We start from the raw sequence: 16,324 nt of genomic DNA, 5'->3' as shown, positions 1-16,324 counted from the left end.
GCTTCAAAAAAAAAATATATCCATAAACACACACACTTTACTCCTCTGTTTGTATTGCCTCAAAAGGCCATTAAGAGAATTGTGGACTTTTGTAGCATTATACTGTTAAAAGTTTCAAGCTTTTTAGCATTACACCGCTGAAACTATTTTAATAGAGGTTGGACAATTACTAAATTTGACAGCTACTGAAGATAGAGCTGCTAACTACATAATCAGACAAACTGTAATAAAATGACTAATCCACCCAGATTATTTGTTTGAACTGTGACTTGCAGCATTAGATCCTGCTATCATGTAAACTAGATCATTCAAATTATGGCATGGAAGCTTGTACGATCAATAGCCATGAATTATCACTAACACCATTACAAAAAATAGCTGAAAAGTTTGAAAAGGAAATTTCTGTAGCAGCTGCCAGAGCGGACAGAAGATAGTAGGCATGTAAGAGAGGACAAAAACAAAAGAACAGCACAAAGAAGAAAAAACTTTCAGAATTAATTCAGAAGATATGTATTTTGTTACATTAGCTAAAAAAACACCAGAATCAACCATGAATATGTTATGCTGGTTATAACATTTATTTCACTGCTATGCATTGTGTTTACATTGAGATGCAATTACTCCATCTGCTTTACTTCATGGAAGTATTGCAAGGTTTTCCTATCCAATATAAGTATATTCAAAACTGAGTACTTCTGAAGTCTGTTGATCAATACTTTCAGCGCATGTTGTTTAGAAGGGTTGAAATTTTGTGTACTTCAGAACATGCTCTTTGTTACATCTGTAAACGAAACTGTCTATTTACAAACCTTTCCTTTTTGTAATTGCAGTACAGAAGTCATGGGCTTTACAGCACTCAACAAATAATCCAAATAATATTAATCATCTATTTCTGCCCTGAAGTGCAGAATCCCTGCTCCATTATTCAATTCTGTTACATTGTTTCACAGTACAATTCTTTCAAATGTCAAAAACTCAAAACAATGAAGTATGGCCTTCCAGGTAGGACAAAGAAATCAACATTCATGCTGTTTGGGTTTAAAGGGGCATTATCAACTTCACTTTGAAGTCATTTAAGTTCCTTCTACAATATCCCAATATTTATGTTCATGCACATGTTTTTGACATCTCATATCCCATACCTCCTTTATAAACCCAATTACAAGCTAAACTTAAGCAAATTAAGTTATTAATACATTTTTCTTTAACTCCTTGGAATTTAAACTGCACTATGCCGAAGTCATGGCTTTCCTTCAAATTTCCTTTAAAATTCCATCTTCTACATCAGCAGCATAAGGTATCTTGCTTTTTGTGCCTGGGGCTGCTTTACATCTGCACTGTAAGGGCCATACTTATCAAAGCTTCAACTCTAGGGTCACAAAGGACCAAAAGGCCCAAACTCTTTCCCCCCCCGTATGTCTCCTGGTTGGAAAGGGCTCAACTCCAAAAGCAGACAGACAGAACTTGCTTAACAACCTAAGCAAGGCAAGACTCTCACTCTTCACTCAGAAGCCCTGCAATTCCACATTGCTAATTATTAGACATTCACATAGCTCTGTATGGACATTATCTGTATGCTGCTAATAGAGGAAGTTTGTCTTCTCTTCCTACAGACCAGCTGAGGTTATATTGCAAGTAACAGCGCCTCCAATATGAGTCATAAATAATACCCCTGACTACAAGGGTCAGGTGCCTTACAGGACACCAGTGCAGAATTCCTGCCTGTCAAAACGGCAATTCACCTGTGGCAAAGGCTGACAAGTCTGTCATGTGCTTGAAAGACTCAAGTGCTATTCCTCATTCACTGAATATCTTACCTGGAGAAGATTTTTCCCTCAAGGAGAATATACTTTTATTACCTCTGGAAATGGGGAGCCAGATCTGGGATGCATTAACATCTTATTAAGCTGTGCTTCTGTTTCCATACAGCAAATCTTAAGGTTCGTATTCAAAATCCTGCAATTCCTGTGATTTCACCTTCCTCTCTTCTCAGAGCAGGATTCCCTGTTTCACTTCCAACTTAAGCAACTCTACAACAGCCAAAGGTACAAGACTAGTGCAGAATGTTCCTTCCAATTTGTTTTTCTTCTACAAACCTGTCTTCTACCTATATTTCCTTTGCTTTTTCAGATACCCTTCTCAAAAAATGTTCTCTTGATCCAATTTGCATACCTCACCTCATAACCGAAGGATTTTATACCACATAAATCCTAGTATCAAAGGAAAACTTAAAAGAGCTTGAAGCTGAATTTAAGGAAACGAACACCTTCATGTTAGCTGTAAAATTATCTCTAAAAGCAGACTTCAAGGAGCTTTCTTCAATACTGCATCTAATCAGAAATATCTTAATTTTGCAGAAGACTACTACCACCACAACAGACAGAATGACCTCGTTATGAGGGCACACATTCTTAACTAATGCTTTTAGCAACAGAAATGGCTTCATTTCTAAAACACAACGCAAGTGTATACCCTTAACTGGACAACTGAGTGTTGAAAGGAAACATGTTTTAAAAGCCTCTTAAGTTTAAGAAGTAAATCCTAAAAAAAAAAAAAATATCCTAAAATATGTGATAGTAGGGCTGCTCCTGACTCAGTTTCAGAGAATTTCAACCCCCACTCTTCCAAAATAAATTTAACCAGATGACCACATCTAACCACCAAGATACATGTTACTCCAGGTGAAGATCCTATCTCCCATTAGCACCTTATATCAAAGCCTATAAACCTTGTGTTCAAGCCACACTAGTCTTAAAGAAAGGCTGTCAATCCCTGACATCTGTAAGGTGCCATCTGGAGCTCTATTTATACTGTGTTGAGATGTGCATCAGGCACAGAGGCAGTTACTTAATTACAGCATCTCCAAAAGTCACTGTGTTGTTAACAGCTCTTCAACTCAGTAAAGCAAGTCTTTTGCACTCAACCCAAGAACCAAGCTGTAATTCTGCACAGCAACCAGGAAATGTGCCTAAGTCCCTAGTTCCCAATTCACTAAAGAGAAATTCCAGAACTCAGTAATTCAGTATACAGTAATTCACAGCATATGAGGCTTTTGGTTTTCCCCTCTTTTAGATGAATCATTTTACACAATATCAACTTAAGATTTACAGATCATCCCCACATTCAGAGTTGCTCCTCATTCAGCAAAGTAGGTGCAGCAATACCTTCACAGATCCTCAACATTATCAACAGTGGAAAAGCAGGAGATCAAAATCAACTGCACCTGGGCAGGTAAGAAAACATTGTGCATTAAAGAGTAGCTTTTAATTTGGCATGGCCCAAAACAGTGCAGCTTCTTACAAGTTCAGACAACTTATATTGTGGGTTCTAGGAAAGCGATAGTTTCAGACATGTTTATGAGGCAACAAGCCCATTATTAGGCATTGTATCATGATTCTATATGTACATAATTATAAAACTTCAGATCTGAGTGTTAGCATCTATTTACATTGCAGTTTTCACTCATTTGAGGAGCTGCCAAAACACAATCCAAATAATGGGTCAGACAAGTTTTCCTCCTCCAACAGTAACAAAAAAAAAGTAAAAAATTTTACATTTTCCAAAACCCCACATCTCTTACCTGACAAGAAGTTCACTTTCTGTGCCTCAGTCAACAAGTACAAGTCAGAAAAAAAATCAAGCGTTTCTGATTTTCCTATTGCTAGGGAACAGCCCACAGCCTGCTAAAGTACCCTTTTTCTTTCTTTTTTTCTTTTTAATTGATGGAAACAGTCTTTCCACAGCTGTCTGACTTGTTTTTTGACAAAGTTAAGCAAAGGTTTTGTCAGCCTTTTTTTTTTTTTAATGTATAGTTTTGACATTTCAAAAGCATTTGTAGACACAAGTCTCTCCCCAATTACAGTGATTAATACATTCACTTTGCAAAGAATCATGCTTTTGGGTACATGGAGCTTCAGGTGGTTTTATTCAAGTTCCCAACTGACTCCATACTGGTGGGAAGGTTCTCCCTGTAGACATAGTCTTTAAAAATAATTAGCATGCAAAATCTCACAGTGTTTGCAAACAATTCTACATGAAATAGCCAACATAAATCCCTTTATTTCTTACACCAAACTCAGACAAGTCAGCACCAATGCATATTTCACTAACACTCTCCCGTTAACCAAGACCATAATCATATAAACAACACTGGTTATACTAAGAGCACCAGACTTAAGAATTCCTTCCCTCAGCCACTTCTGCTCCTGTCCCACAGCAGCTTTCAGTGGTACAACTTTACAAACTACTATGGAGTAAACTGGATCACTTTGCTCTAACAAGCTAGAAACAGCATACTTCCCCAGGTTACCGCTAGCTCAAATTAGTTCCATGATCCAATTCACTACACAGCTCCACAAACTGTTACACTACAACTAAGGCTGGAAAGAAGCTGATGAATACAGCACTGTTAGCCAAGAAGACAAGTCAGAATTTCCAGAAGGCATCATTCACATTCCTAACTGCCCATGCTATCATCAGTTATTAAGATAACTTCTGATAAATCGTAACCTATTAAAAAAAATGCCAGTATCCTCTTAAAAAGCAGACTAAGATAACCCCAAAATGGGCAATCGCTACAGATGCAACTGAGGACAGTTTATCAAAATGTAGTCTATGAGGCTACTCCTCCTGCCCTCCCCTCTCCACATACACCATCATAATACTACAAGGGTTTTTTTCTTTTATGTGGATAGTACAAGGTAACTTGGCCAGACCTACTTTAAAGGATGAAAGCACAGAAAGTAAGTCTGATAAAATGGCATTTCTTTCACAGGAATGAAAACACTACAGGTAGAAAATAAAAGTAAAAGATGGACAATAATGAAATGTAAGACAAGTAAAGACCCTTGTGATTTATTTTGCCATTGTGATCCAACCGCCTACATAAAAGCCACAGGTTCTTCCTTAACCAATTTCTATTCATAAGCAGTCATATTTTAGAACAACATTAAACTTTTCCAGTAATAAAAATATCCACCACCATCTTGGTCAGCTGTTCAAATGATTAGCAACTTACAAACATCCATATGAATAAGAAAATTTTGAAACATGTTTGTAAGTTTAGCATTTGAACTTGCATGATCTAAATATGGAATTCCTCTAATTTTGCATTTTAAAGTTCCTTATAATTCACATCACACCCATGAACCCCCTCCTATTAATCAACTATTTTTTCCAGTGGTATCTGAAACAGACAAGTAAAGACTATTACATTCAAAAATCATGTCTACATTTCTGGCAACAGAGCTTATACTCTATTTGCATGTTACATAGTTACAAATCACCTTCAGATCTCTATTGACATCAATCTGAACAAAGATAACAGCAACCTACTGAGAAATTAGAAAAGCTGCAGGATGGATTTAAAGAATATTAAATTTTACCTTATCTCAAGAAGATGTTTAGTAGTTTTCAACTGCCCTTCATCTTTCTGGGATAAGTCTTTGGTAGTTTAAAACAGCTAACAATACATTAATAAATCCCTTTATGGAATATTACCAACTTGAGAACTATAATACCTGACAAAAAAAAAAAAAAAACAACCACAACTGTTGAGATACTTCAACTGTACTCCTACCTTACTGTACTCTGGCTGTGCTGTTTGCAGCCATAACATGCATGTGAAATCATTATTATATTACATTTGTTCCTTGAAATTTATAGGGATTTTATCTCTTGAGTCTTTCACATAAATAAAGGAAAGTTTACACATTACACCCCCTCTTTTCATTCAGACAGAAATGAGAATTTGGAGCCGTATTTTCTTTTTTTGTTTAAAAAACAATTCATTGGGTTTGAATCAACTGTCTTTCAATCAGTGGACAATACAAGCATTTGTAAAGAATTTTTTTTAATTATAATAGCCAATTCGGTCATCTTGAGTTTACTAGCAGGAAACCTGCAATATCACATAAGCATAATATATTAGAAGAGAGCTGCTAGTCCAGTTACACAATATATTCTTATATAAGAACTTCCACTTCATCTGAATTTAATAAAAATACACACTCTGGAGGATGGAAGGAAAACTGTATACATAATATAAGCACCATTTTGTCAGTGTGAACTGTTTATCCTAGGCACAACTACACTAAATAAGGGTCAAATATCCACAGTTTTGACATATCACCACAGCTACTTGGCATCAACCAACCCCCCCAAAAAATTGAGATAAACCACTGACATTTAGAGTCCCTGCAATATCAGGAACACATCGCCATTCAAATAAAGAGCAAAAATTGCTGCAGCCATATCTACAATATATGTAATACACAAAAAGCATATTTTACAAGACTGTAGCATGAACATATTCAATCATACAATGAAGTGGCAGATAAGTCAGTTACAAAAGAACAAACACCAAATCAAAATAAAATTTGGGAATTTAGGAGCAGCTACCTCAAATGTTCAGAAATCAAGTCTCAGCAAAGTGCCATTCTTAATTTATGTTTTAGCTTTGCTAAGAGTGGTCTGATTTAATATAAATAAACCTTTTAATTAGTTCTTCAATGATGCTTTCATCTCTAAAATACACATTGTTTTCAATCTGTTCAAACTGAAAACAGTATACTGGTTTTTCAAACACATCTTCAAGAATAATAATGAAGATTGGTGTATTGTGTTTCTATCACACAGCTACTAGTTTCACTTAATCCTTCCAAATAAAAAGAACAGGCAATTTTTAAACACTGAATATATTATTTTACCACCACAACTTCCCTACTCTCCTGAAAAAGCAAAAATACTGTTTCAAAAATAAGTCTTTGGTGGTAAGAAAACATGAGATATTTCTTAACAAGAAAATAAAAGCATGGTCTATAGTCAGAGACCCATTAGAACTATCCTTAAGCAAAGATGCTCTCACACATCATTCTTATTATTGGACCTACGGCATTACACAGCAAGGCAGGTGCAGGACATTTGGAACCAGACTAGTCAACAAAGCAGTTTAATATTTTACCTTCAAACAGCAAGTAATCAATACAGGTCAGAAAGAAATTAATATAACACTTAACAAGTCATTTCACACAGAAAGCAGACTACCATATTGGACAACAGCTAATTTTCTAGATGTATAAACTACTAGAGGTTTATATATAACACCCTGTAATCATTTTACCTTGGCACAATAAAGACAGCAGGCCCAGCTGCAAACTGTGCTCCCAGATGATACTGTCAACATCTCGGATGCACGTAAAAATTCTAGACTGAGCTGTTGCTTGACCTGGTACTTTGAGCTCAGAACCCTACTGGAACTGCGGACTGCAAACCTGAACAACAAAAAGGAAATACATACCTGGAGATGGGCAGAAGACAAGCACAAATTGCCCTGATGTTCCAGGTGGTGTAGATACTACTTATGTATTATTAACAATTTAGTTATGCTCAAATCCCATTAGAAAACACACTAAAGTACATCCACTTCCAACCATGCTTACAAATGAGAATAGAAAGAGCTGATACATGGTTATGATGCCTTCCAACTTCTCTTTCAACTGAACTAAAAACTAAATTAGAAGTGGATTTGCAATATGAAATAACTTATAGACAAGTGACTTTCATAATAACTACAGAATGCTAATTAGCTAACAAAAACCATTGTTAGCAATTTCTCTATCAAAATGAATCACATGTAGTATTTTGCAACAAAGAATCCATGTAAGACTCTTTCAGCCTGTACACTGAAATAATTACTCTGACAAATCAGCTAAAAAACAGGTACTTTGTAATTCTAGCAATTACTTTTTTGCCTGCTTGGTATCACTAATATGTATATTATTAATGTATCAGTGCATTCAATCGGATACTGCAGTATAATACAACATTATCATGTAAGTTGGCATCTTAGGATACCATCAGTAGGGTTCTTGAAAGTAGCAGAGTATCAAAAATTTCCTTTTTCTCCCCTCTTCAGAAATTCCTCATATAACATCATCGTGCTGCAGACCAAAATGAAGATCACAACTTTCTTGAGCAATATGCATACGCAGGAGACACATGACTGCTTGGACACTGTCCAAATGACTCTGAAGTAGCTTGTGTGACGGCCGGGGTTACACAGGCTATAGTTTTTCTTTCTGACTTGCTTCACTTTACCACAACATGGGAATGAATCCAACCTGTGCAATAAAAGCCTCAAGACCCTCACACCACTCTGAGCAAGTCTTCCACAGAAACTACCTACCAGCTTAAAAGCAAATAAAGACTTAAAACCACACTGGTAACAAACTACTCTACAGGACAACATAAAGAAAAATTATTTCAAATGATCTTACTGTAACTGCCACTCTCTAATCAAAATTAAAAAAAACCAACATGTGCTACCTCCCATCCCCCCACATACACTCACCCCTTAACCAGAATAACCGAAATTTTAAGAAATATACTAATAATTTAGAAATTATTGTTTTCCCTAATTTTTGCAAGACTATGTAACCTTAGCTGCATTCACACAACATGCAGGGACAAACAATGTTTTAAACAGACACCAAAAAAGACCTCAGAATAACCCTTGCCCTCTTCTCCAGTCAGAGTGCAACTCTGCTGCGTATGCTTCTAATTATAAATATGGTAACATGACATGGAGAGAGAGACAACCCCTCAAATATGATCTCGGAGACTAGTAACACAAGTCTGTGCTAAGCATAAGGCTAGATCAACACAGTACAGTGTAAGACAGGTTTACCCTTTTTTTTTTTAATTCCACAAAACAAAGCCACTTGTACAAAGCATACAATAATATATTTCCAAAGCACAATTAGGTCTACCTTACACTAATCCATTATCCCAAAAAATTGTTTGCATTTCCAGCTCTATAACTGGCACAGCTCACCAGTAAGCAGTTTTCTTACTAGTCCCAACATAACAAAACCATTTTGAGTTCCTGACAGCATTTAGAATTAAGTATGCTCTGCACACTTTCATTTAAACTACGCTTCATGATGTTTACACATCTAATTTCTTTCTTGTTAATATTTGCTTCATGGCACTGAAGTTTATGTTAGAACACTAGATAACAGTAAAGTCCTTTCCTCACGCACCTTCTCTTCTAAAAACTTCCCAAGGTACTAGGCATTAAGCATTCTTAACGTTTACAGCTTAAATACTCCATAATAGCACACAGGTTTTCTTTATTGTTATGCAGCATTTAAAGCATCTACTGTTCCTCCCAGTACTTCATAGCTGTATGAACTTCAACTGTAAGAAGCATGTTTTCCAGCCTCATTATTTCTTCACCACCACTGAGGTACCTTTTACCATACAGCCAACCAAACACCTCCAGAAGTGTAAGTTCTTCTATAAAGCCAATGGCATGAACTACTTCTAGCACAAATTTATGTGACTGGCAGAAAAAAATACTCAACCTCCTCATTCTCTCCCAGAAAGAAATAAAGGTGAAAGCTTTAAATACAAACCACAGGGAATGGCTCACGGCCAGAACATACCACTTTATTATTTTGTCACTTTTTTTTTTGTCTGAAGTAATTAATAAAAAAACTATTATAAAAGAATTAAGCTAACATATCTGGGTCAGTTACAAGTATCTCAGGTTCAGATATTATGGGTTTTTTCTATCCCTAGATGAAATTAAGTAAGAAACATGAGTACTACAAAGATCAATTAATTTAATTTTCCCAGCATTCATATTAGCATTTCTACCTCTGGATCGCTGTCAACTAGAACTTCGGGGGGCACGGATCAACAAAAACGGCTGAAAGCCTACCACAAAGCAGTAACGACAAACCGACGGGGAAATTCAGGCACAACATATGCTTCCTCGGGAGCAGAAACAAGTAAACAACCGAGGGAAAGGCAGGACAACGGCTGTAAACACACCGCTTCTGCACGACGCTCGTCCGACCGCTGCCGACGGCGGGCACGGAGGCGCAGCCGGGCTGAGTCATCCCTTGTAGTAACTTCATCGCCGATCACTCGCCCTGACAGCGGGGCCCCGGGCAGGGAGGCAGCACCCCGGCCCGCCCGGCGCTGCCCCTCCGCCAGCCCTGCAGTCGCTGCCCGCTGCCGCCGCCCCGGCCGAGCTGGAGTCACCCTGCCACCCCAGGACCGCCACCGGCAGCGCGACCCCGGTCCGCCCCGACCCCCGTCCCAGCGCTCTGTCGCCCGCCCCGCGGGTGCAGCCCCGCGCCCAGAGCCGGGACCGCCACCCCTTGCCAAGGCCGCCCTCCCGGTAACGGTGGGCCCGCCGGCGAGGTCCCCACCCTCCCCTCGGCTGGGAGGGGCCGAGAGGAGAAGCAGGGGGCAGCCGGGGCAGCCCGCGTCTCACCCGGCCGCACTCACCCGAGGGTCCCGCGGCAGCGCCGCGCATCTTGCGGCGGTGGCGGTGCGTCCCCCCCCACCCCCTTCGCGGCCGGGCCCGGCGGCTTCGCAGGGACAGGCACCGCCCCAGCGGCCACGGCGGCCAGGTGGGGGGAGGTGGCGGCTGGCGGGCGCGGGAGGCGGCGGGGCCGGTGGGGCGAGATGAGGAACGCGGGGACGGGGAGTCCTGGCGCAGCCGCCGATGTTTGTTATTGTCGTCAGCCGCTTCCGGCCCCGGTGCATGCCGGGAGAGGCCGGCCCGGAGGAGGAACCGCGGGCCGGAAGCGGCGGCGGCGCGCGGGCTCGGGGGAGGCGGAAGTCACGCCCGCGCGCTCACCCCGGGAGACCCCGTGGACCGTTTGTTCGCGCAGAGGCGATGGCTTGGCCCGTGGTGATATGGATTCCGAGGCCTCCCCGGCTCGGGGCTATAGGCCGCTAGGCGTTGCCCCAGCGCGGGTAACGAGGCGGGCAGCAGCCCTCCTCCAACTGAACGTTAAATCCGGGCGGGAGGGGGCGGCTCCAGGGGTACTCACCACCCAGGCCGGAGTCCTTTCCCTGCCCTGCAGGGGCCGCGGTGAAGGATTGGCGCCTGTGAGGGCTTAGGGAGCATTTGACATGAAGCAGGAGGAAAGCTGCAGGGCAGGAAGCGGCCTCCTAGGCCTTGTCTCTAGAAAATGAAAGTAGCACATGTCACTTTCATATTTCGCTGCTACTATAGGTTTCTGTGGAGGCTTAGCCTACTGAATGTTGAGGTGAGGACATAGGCACATAAACTGGCGGAGAGTGGACTGGAGAGGGGTGCAAGGAAGCAGGTTCTTTAACTTGGAACTGCAGGTGGGGATCAGGATGCTGGAGTTACAGATACCCTCCAGCAAAGATGCCTTGAGCACAGCATGTGGCTGGGTCATACCTTCTCTGCTGCCTCACCATGACCTCTTCTTCCATAAAATACACCATAGGCAGCAGGCCACAGAATGTAAGAAAATCAAAGCACAAAAGTATGGCCAGAATATGAAGCAAGCACATCATAAGAGTAAGGCAAACGAAAGCGCAAACATCCAATTTTTAGCCTGTAGGACATGTATTCAGCAAAATAGCTAGGTTCATGGTGTACAGCATTTTCTTCACCTCAGATTTCCTCTTAGGCCTGTTTAAACCTCATATGTACAGCCCTTCCCCTAATTTTATGTTTTACTTCTAGTTCATCAGCTTGTAAGTCTACCACTTCTCACAGGTTTGACCAGGCTTATGGTTTTCACAGTTAACTTTCAGTAGCTACTTCTGCCATGTTCAAGAGCTTCCTGCCTGTCTGTCATGTTAAAGTCTGTTGAACGGTCACAGCTTGTCCAGACAGGTATTCTTTAGAAAATGCCCCTGCTGTGGGTTTTTGAAAGTAAGCACAGCTTCACCACCCCTATTTGCCACCTTGTGGCACATGGTAAACAAGCACTCCCCATTTTGCAGCTTCTTGGGAGATGTGTCCTACCACATTCTCAAAGACATCTTTGGCACTTCAGACTACAGTAGTGAATGAAGCTGAGAAGACATTGGTACTTGGATGAACAGACGTAATGGGATATATAATACAAGTTTCTAAGAAAGCAATTCAAGGCAGCTTTGTGTAATATAACACTGATTGTGTCAAAGTTCAGTGTTTAGTTGTACAGATATCAATTTCTGCTTTTTGCATCTCCTAAAATGGTCCTCTCCTTCATAAATTCCATGAATGTGATGAAGGACTAAGATTTAGTGTGAAGGGATGGACATCCAGCTAGAACTTGACAAAATAAGTGTCATACATGCTACAACCAGGGAGGTAAGCCAGAGGTAAAAAATGGCTTTGAGGTTTAGTAAGCCTGAAGCACCAGCGAGCCTCATTCAATTTGTCTTGACATACTGAGTGACCTCTTTCAGTTTGAGGAGCTGAGAGATCAGCAAGTGAAGCAACAGCACTGACAGTGTTTGTAGTTTTCTGGCAAAGCACCTTGGCCACTCAAGCTCTCGGCAATTGCATAAAATGAGGCTTCAGGCACTTAAGCACTGTTCAGTTTTTTATAGCACATGTGGGACAACTGTTGAACTGGGAGGCAGCTCCGGCTGGACTGAAGCAGGAACTGGGGAGTAAGCAAAGCGCTGCTAGCAGAGCAGGTTGGTCTGGCTTGTTCTTATAACATTTCATTATGTTGCTTCCTCTCAAAGTGATCCAGAGCCACTTCATGCCAAGCAACTAATTACAGGGTTTTTTCATGAGCCTGTCTGAACAAACCCAAAAATTTAACATTATATCTAGCACTTCTATCCTGAAAAAGCAGTATTTTATGAAAATTATTTTACTTCAGGGTATAAGAAAAGAAAACATTAAATCAGGGTTGCTGATAGTTCTTCACATTTTCAAAGCGCTGTACTAAATGTAGCTGATTATTCTTTCAACATAGTTTTTAGGATTCACCTGTGGTATTTATTTTTTTTATAGACAGAAAGGTTGAAGGAGTTTTTCACTGTGTGCTTTTAACTTTGGGTGCTAAATTTGGTATACCAAAGAATGTGCCTTTCAAACTACATGTTTATGCAGCTGTATTCAGGGAGCAAAAAGAACAGGCTGCTTTGCAGGGTGAGGCAAGCTGAGAGCTAAGGCTGGCAGCAAGGGAGTCAGGGACAAGGGGCACAGTCCCACAGGACCAGAGTGAGGTCTGGTGGCAAAAACCGGGTTCAGCCACCAGTTCGGTGACTGGTGGACAAGTCCAGGGCGAGAAGGCAGGTCTGGGGTGGAGCCAGCACAAGCGGCAGTCTAGCTCAAGAAAGGGCCAAGGCCAAGAGCTGGAGCTTGAATACGGCTCTTGAGCAAAGGGCAAGCAGCGAACACACAGCACTCTGACAGCAGCCTGACCAAGTCCCACAGCCACACTCTGTCAGAGCTGGCCTCGAGCAGGAGCAGCCAGCCCCCTCAGAGGAGGAGAAGGTGTTGCAGAGCCTCTTAGTAATTTCAGGGCTGTGGCAGCTGCCATGACTGGAAATATATTTATATGCAAAGTTAAAACAGTGTGGATACAGAACCCAATATAAAATAAACAGGTAAACCAATTTCTGTTACAGATTGCCATCTTCTTCTTATAGTCAATCTAAAAATTGTTTTATCTGTTATGAATATTAATTTCCCAAATTATTGTCAAATTATATCCATCCTAACACCTTAGCTATTGCATTCATGACCCCTTTTAGCTTATGCCATTACTGCTTCTTGTAATTTAAATATACACTTCTCAATAGATTTTGTCTATTAAGCTGGATACTGTAATGTGGTTTATAATTAAAAATTCCAATTGTAAAACAAAATTGTACATGTATTGGAAGCATGGTTGATTAGCTACTACAAACTATTGGTGTGGTGGATTTCTTGAAGTCAGGAATGCTTTTGAGAGAGATTTAGAGAAAAAAAAACCAAAACAAGTTATTGAATTCATTCAATTCCAAAAGAAAGTTAGGAGATGGGAATTTGAGCACTCCACTTTCTTCCAAAAACAAATGGGTCAAGACTGGGTAAGCTCCTATTTGATGTGTTTTAGGAAAAACATTGAGTGTGAATCTGAACTGTCAAGGATTACAGTAGGTAATTAACATCACACAATTACCTCAAGTGGGCTGTTTCACTGTCAGCCATTTAATTTGTTATGTGTTTCTCTCTGGAGATGTCTGTTCATGTGGTTCCTTAACACCTCTCAGTTTTCTCCATGGTACCAAATAAACTTAAGCCTCTTGAGTTCTACTCTTAAGAGTTTATTCCCATAGCTGATCTGTAATATTCTTAACACATCAAAGCACACCTCTTAAACTGATAACACCAGGTTAGAAAAATTATCTCAGTATCAAACAGAGAAGCAGCATATAAGTTTTTCTGTACCATTATAGCCTGCCATGCCAGTAACGAACCAATGCTGCCAGTATTTATTTAGTTCCAAATGTAGTTGAAAAATAATATCTTCTTATTTTCTTTAGCTCTACTTGCCATAAATTCTCCCTTTGTACTTCTGCTTCCCTTAGAGTTACTAGCTTCATCAGCTTCCCTTCATTTTTGTCTTGTCGGTTTTTCCTTTTTTTTTTTTAGTATTGGAGACAGCAGCATTCACTTCTCTGCTAAGCCAGGCTGATGTTTTAAACCCAGGTTCCTTCCTTCTCCTTTGATAGTTTGTGGCATCTTGCAGAGTAAACTGGAACAAGTATTCATTTTCAATTTTAAGTTTTCTTCAACTGAACAATTTAATCACTTTTTTAAAAAGTCATTTTTTAAACTACGAAGTATGTGTTACTGTTCTGACCTGGAATATACAAAGTAAATACCAGTCTCCAATAACACAAGTTTTCCTGCATGTTATGGAGAGATACTTCTAGAACTTCGATTATCCTTTAATGTAGCCTGGCAGTCCATAGCCAACACCAAGTACTATCTCATCCCTTGCTTCTTTTCCAGAGCACTGACTGGTACATAGCTGTCAGTAATTTGTTTTTGAATGGTCAATGACTCAGGAGCAGCTGACGCCATTTTTGAAGGCACGCCACTCCCTCTGACCCCTTTATGGATCATTCCTAACCAGTGATTTTAACACTGTGTGGCTTCCCAATATGTTTCAGTAATTCTGACTGCACAGGTTTTGAATTCATAAGTGATTTTTCTGGTTTATTGCCAGAGGTCCTTGCAGGAAGGGAATGCTTAGCTTCAATTTAACATCTAGGTCATGAGATCAGTTCTTGGTCCTGTGCAGAAATATGCAAAGGACATTTAAACTTCAGAAAAAACAGTCAAAGTGGACATACCCTCAGAAGTGGTTAAGGACAGAAGCTCTCAAGGGAAAACAGGCAGCCTAAATAATCCTATAAAAATCCCATGCTGCATATTTTAAGAGACCCCACTTGTGTGCTGGAGCAATGACCTTACCACACCACTACCACCCCTTCACAACACAAAGACAATACTGAATGCAACAAGGCCAAACAACTAACATACTAAAGACTATGTGGAACAGTAACATTACATTTATAGAAATATATTGCTATATTAGCGTTACTGAATATTTAATATTGCTGAGAACAGAGTTCCCATTTTTTACTGTGTAGCAGCTTTGAGTTTTTATATTAAAGTACTTAAGTCATGTTCATAGAATCACAGTCATGGAATGGTTTGGGTTGGAAGGAACCTTAGATGAAACTAGATGAAAGATCATCTAGTTCCAACCCCCCTGCCATGGGTGGCAGGGACACCTTCCACTAGACCAGGTTGCTCAAAGCCCCATCCAGCCTGGCCCTGAACACTTCCAGGCATGGGGCATCCACAGCTTCTCTGGGCAACCTGGTCCATTCCCGTGTCTCACCACCCTCACAGTAACGAATTTATTCATCATATCTAATCTAAACCTACCTTCTTTCAGTTTAAAACCGTTACCCCTTGTTTTGTCACTACAAGCCCTTGTAAAATGTTCCTCTACAGCTTTCTTGCAGGTACTACATTTTAGGTATTGAAAGGCTGCTATAAGGTCTCCCCAGAGGCTCCCTTTCTCCAGTCTTAACAGCCCCAACTCTCTCAGCCCATCTTCATAGGAGAGGTGCTCCAGCCCTCTGATCATCTTTGTGGCCTTTCTCTGGACTCACTCTGGCAGGTCCATGTCCTTATGTTGGGGGCCCCAGAGCTGAATACAGTACTCCAGGCGGGGTCTTACAGGAGAGGAGTAGAGGGGGAGAATCGCCTCCCTTGACCTGCTGGTCATATTTCTTTTGATGCAGCCCAGGATTCAGTTGGCTTTCTGGGCTGCAAGCACTTTGCCACACAGTGCCAGGTCATGTTGAGCTTCTCATCCACCAACACCCCCAAGTCCTTCTCCTCAGGGCTGCTCTCAATCCATTCTCTTCCCAGCCTGCATTTTCACTTGGGATTGCCTCAACCTACATGCAGGGCCTTGCACTTGGCCTTGCTGAAATTCATGAGGTTTACATGGGCCCACCTCTCAAGCCTGTCAAG

The 16,324-nt window shown here is 40.8% G+C and overlaps 1 protein-coding gene across 3 annotated transcripts in view; it reads right to left on the bottom strand.

The window, feature by feature from the left end:
• Window positions 1–14,380, bottom strand: part of RB1CC1 (RB1 inducible coiled-coil 1) — an 81,835-nt gene extending 67,455 nt beyond the window's left edge. For 2 of the 3 annotated variants that reach the window (XM_080381461.1, XM_080381463.1), the window contains exon 1: window positions 10,300–14,380. The gene's annotated coding sequence lies outside the window, so the exon portion shown is untranslated. Of the gene's footprint in view, window positions 1–9,837; window positions 10,241–10,299 lie in introns of those variants that run through there. The other variant, XM_080381462.1, reaches the window with a different exon arrangement.
• Window positions 14,381–16,324: the final 1,944 nt, after the last annotated feature.

The sequence above is a fragment of the Falco punctatus genome (genome assembly GCF_963210335.1).
Source record: "Falco punctatus genome assembly, chromosome: 3".
NCBI classification, from domain to species: Eukaryota; Metazoa; Chordata; class Aves; order Falconiformes; family Falconidae; genus Falco; species Falco punctatus.
This window is presented reverse-complemented; position numbering and strand designations above follow the sequence as displayed.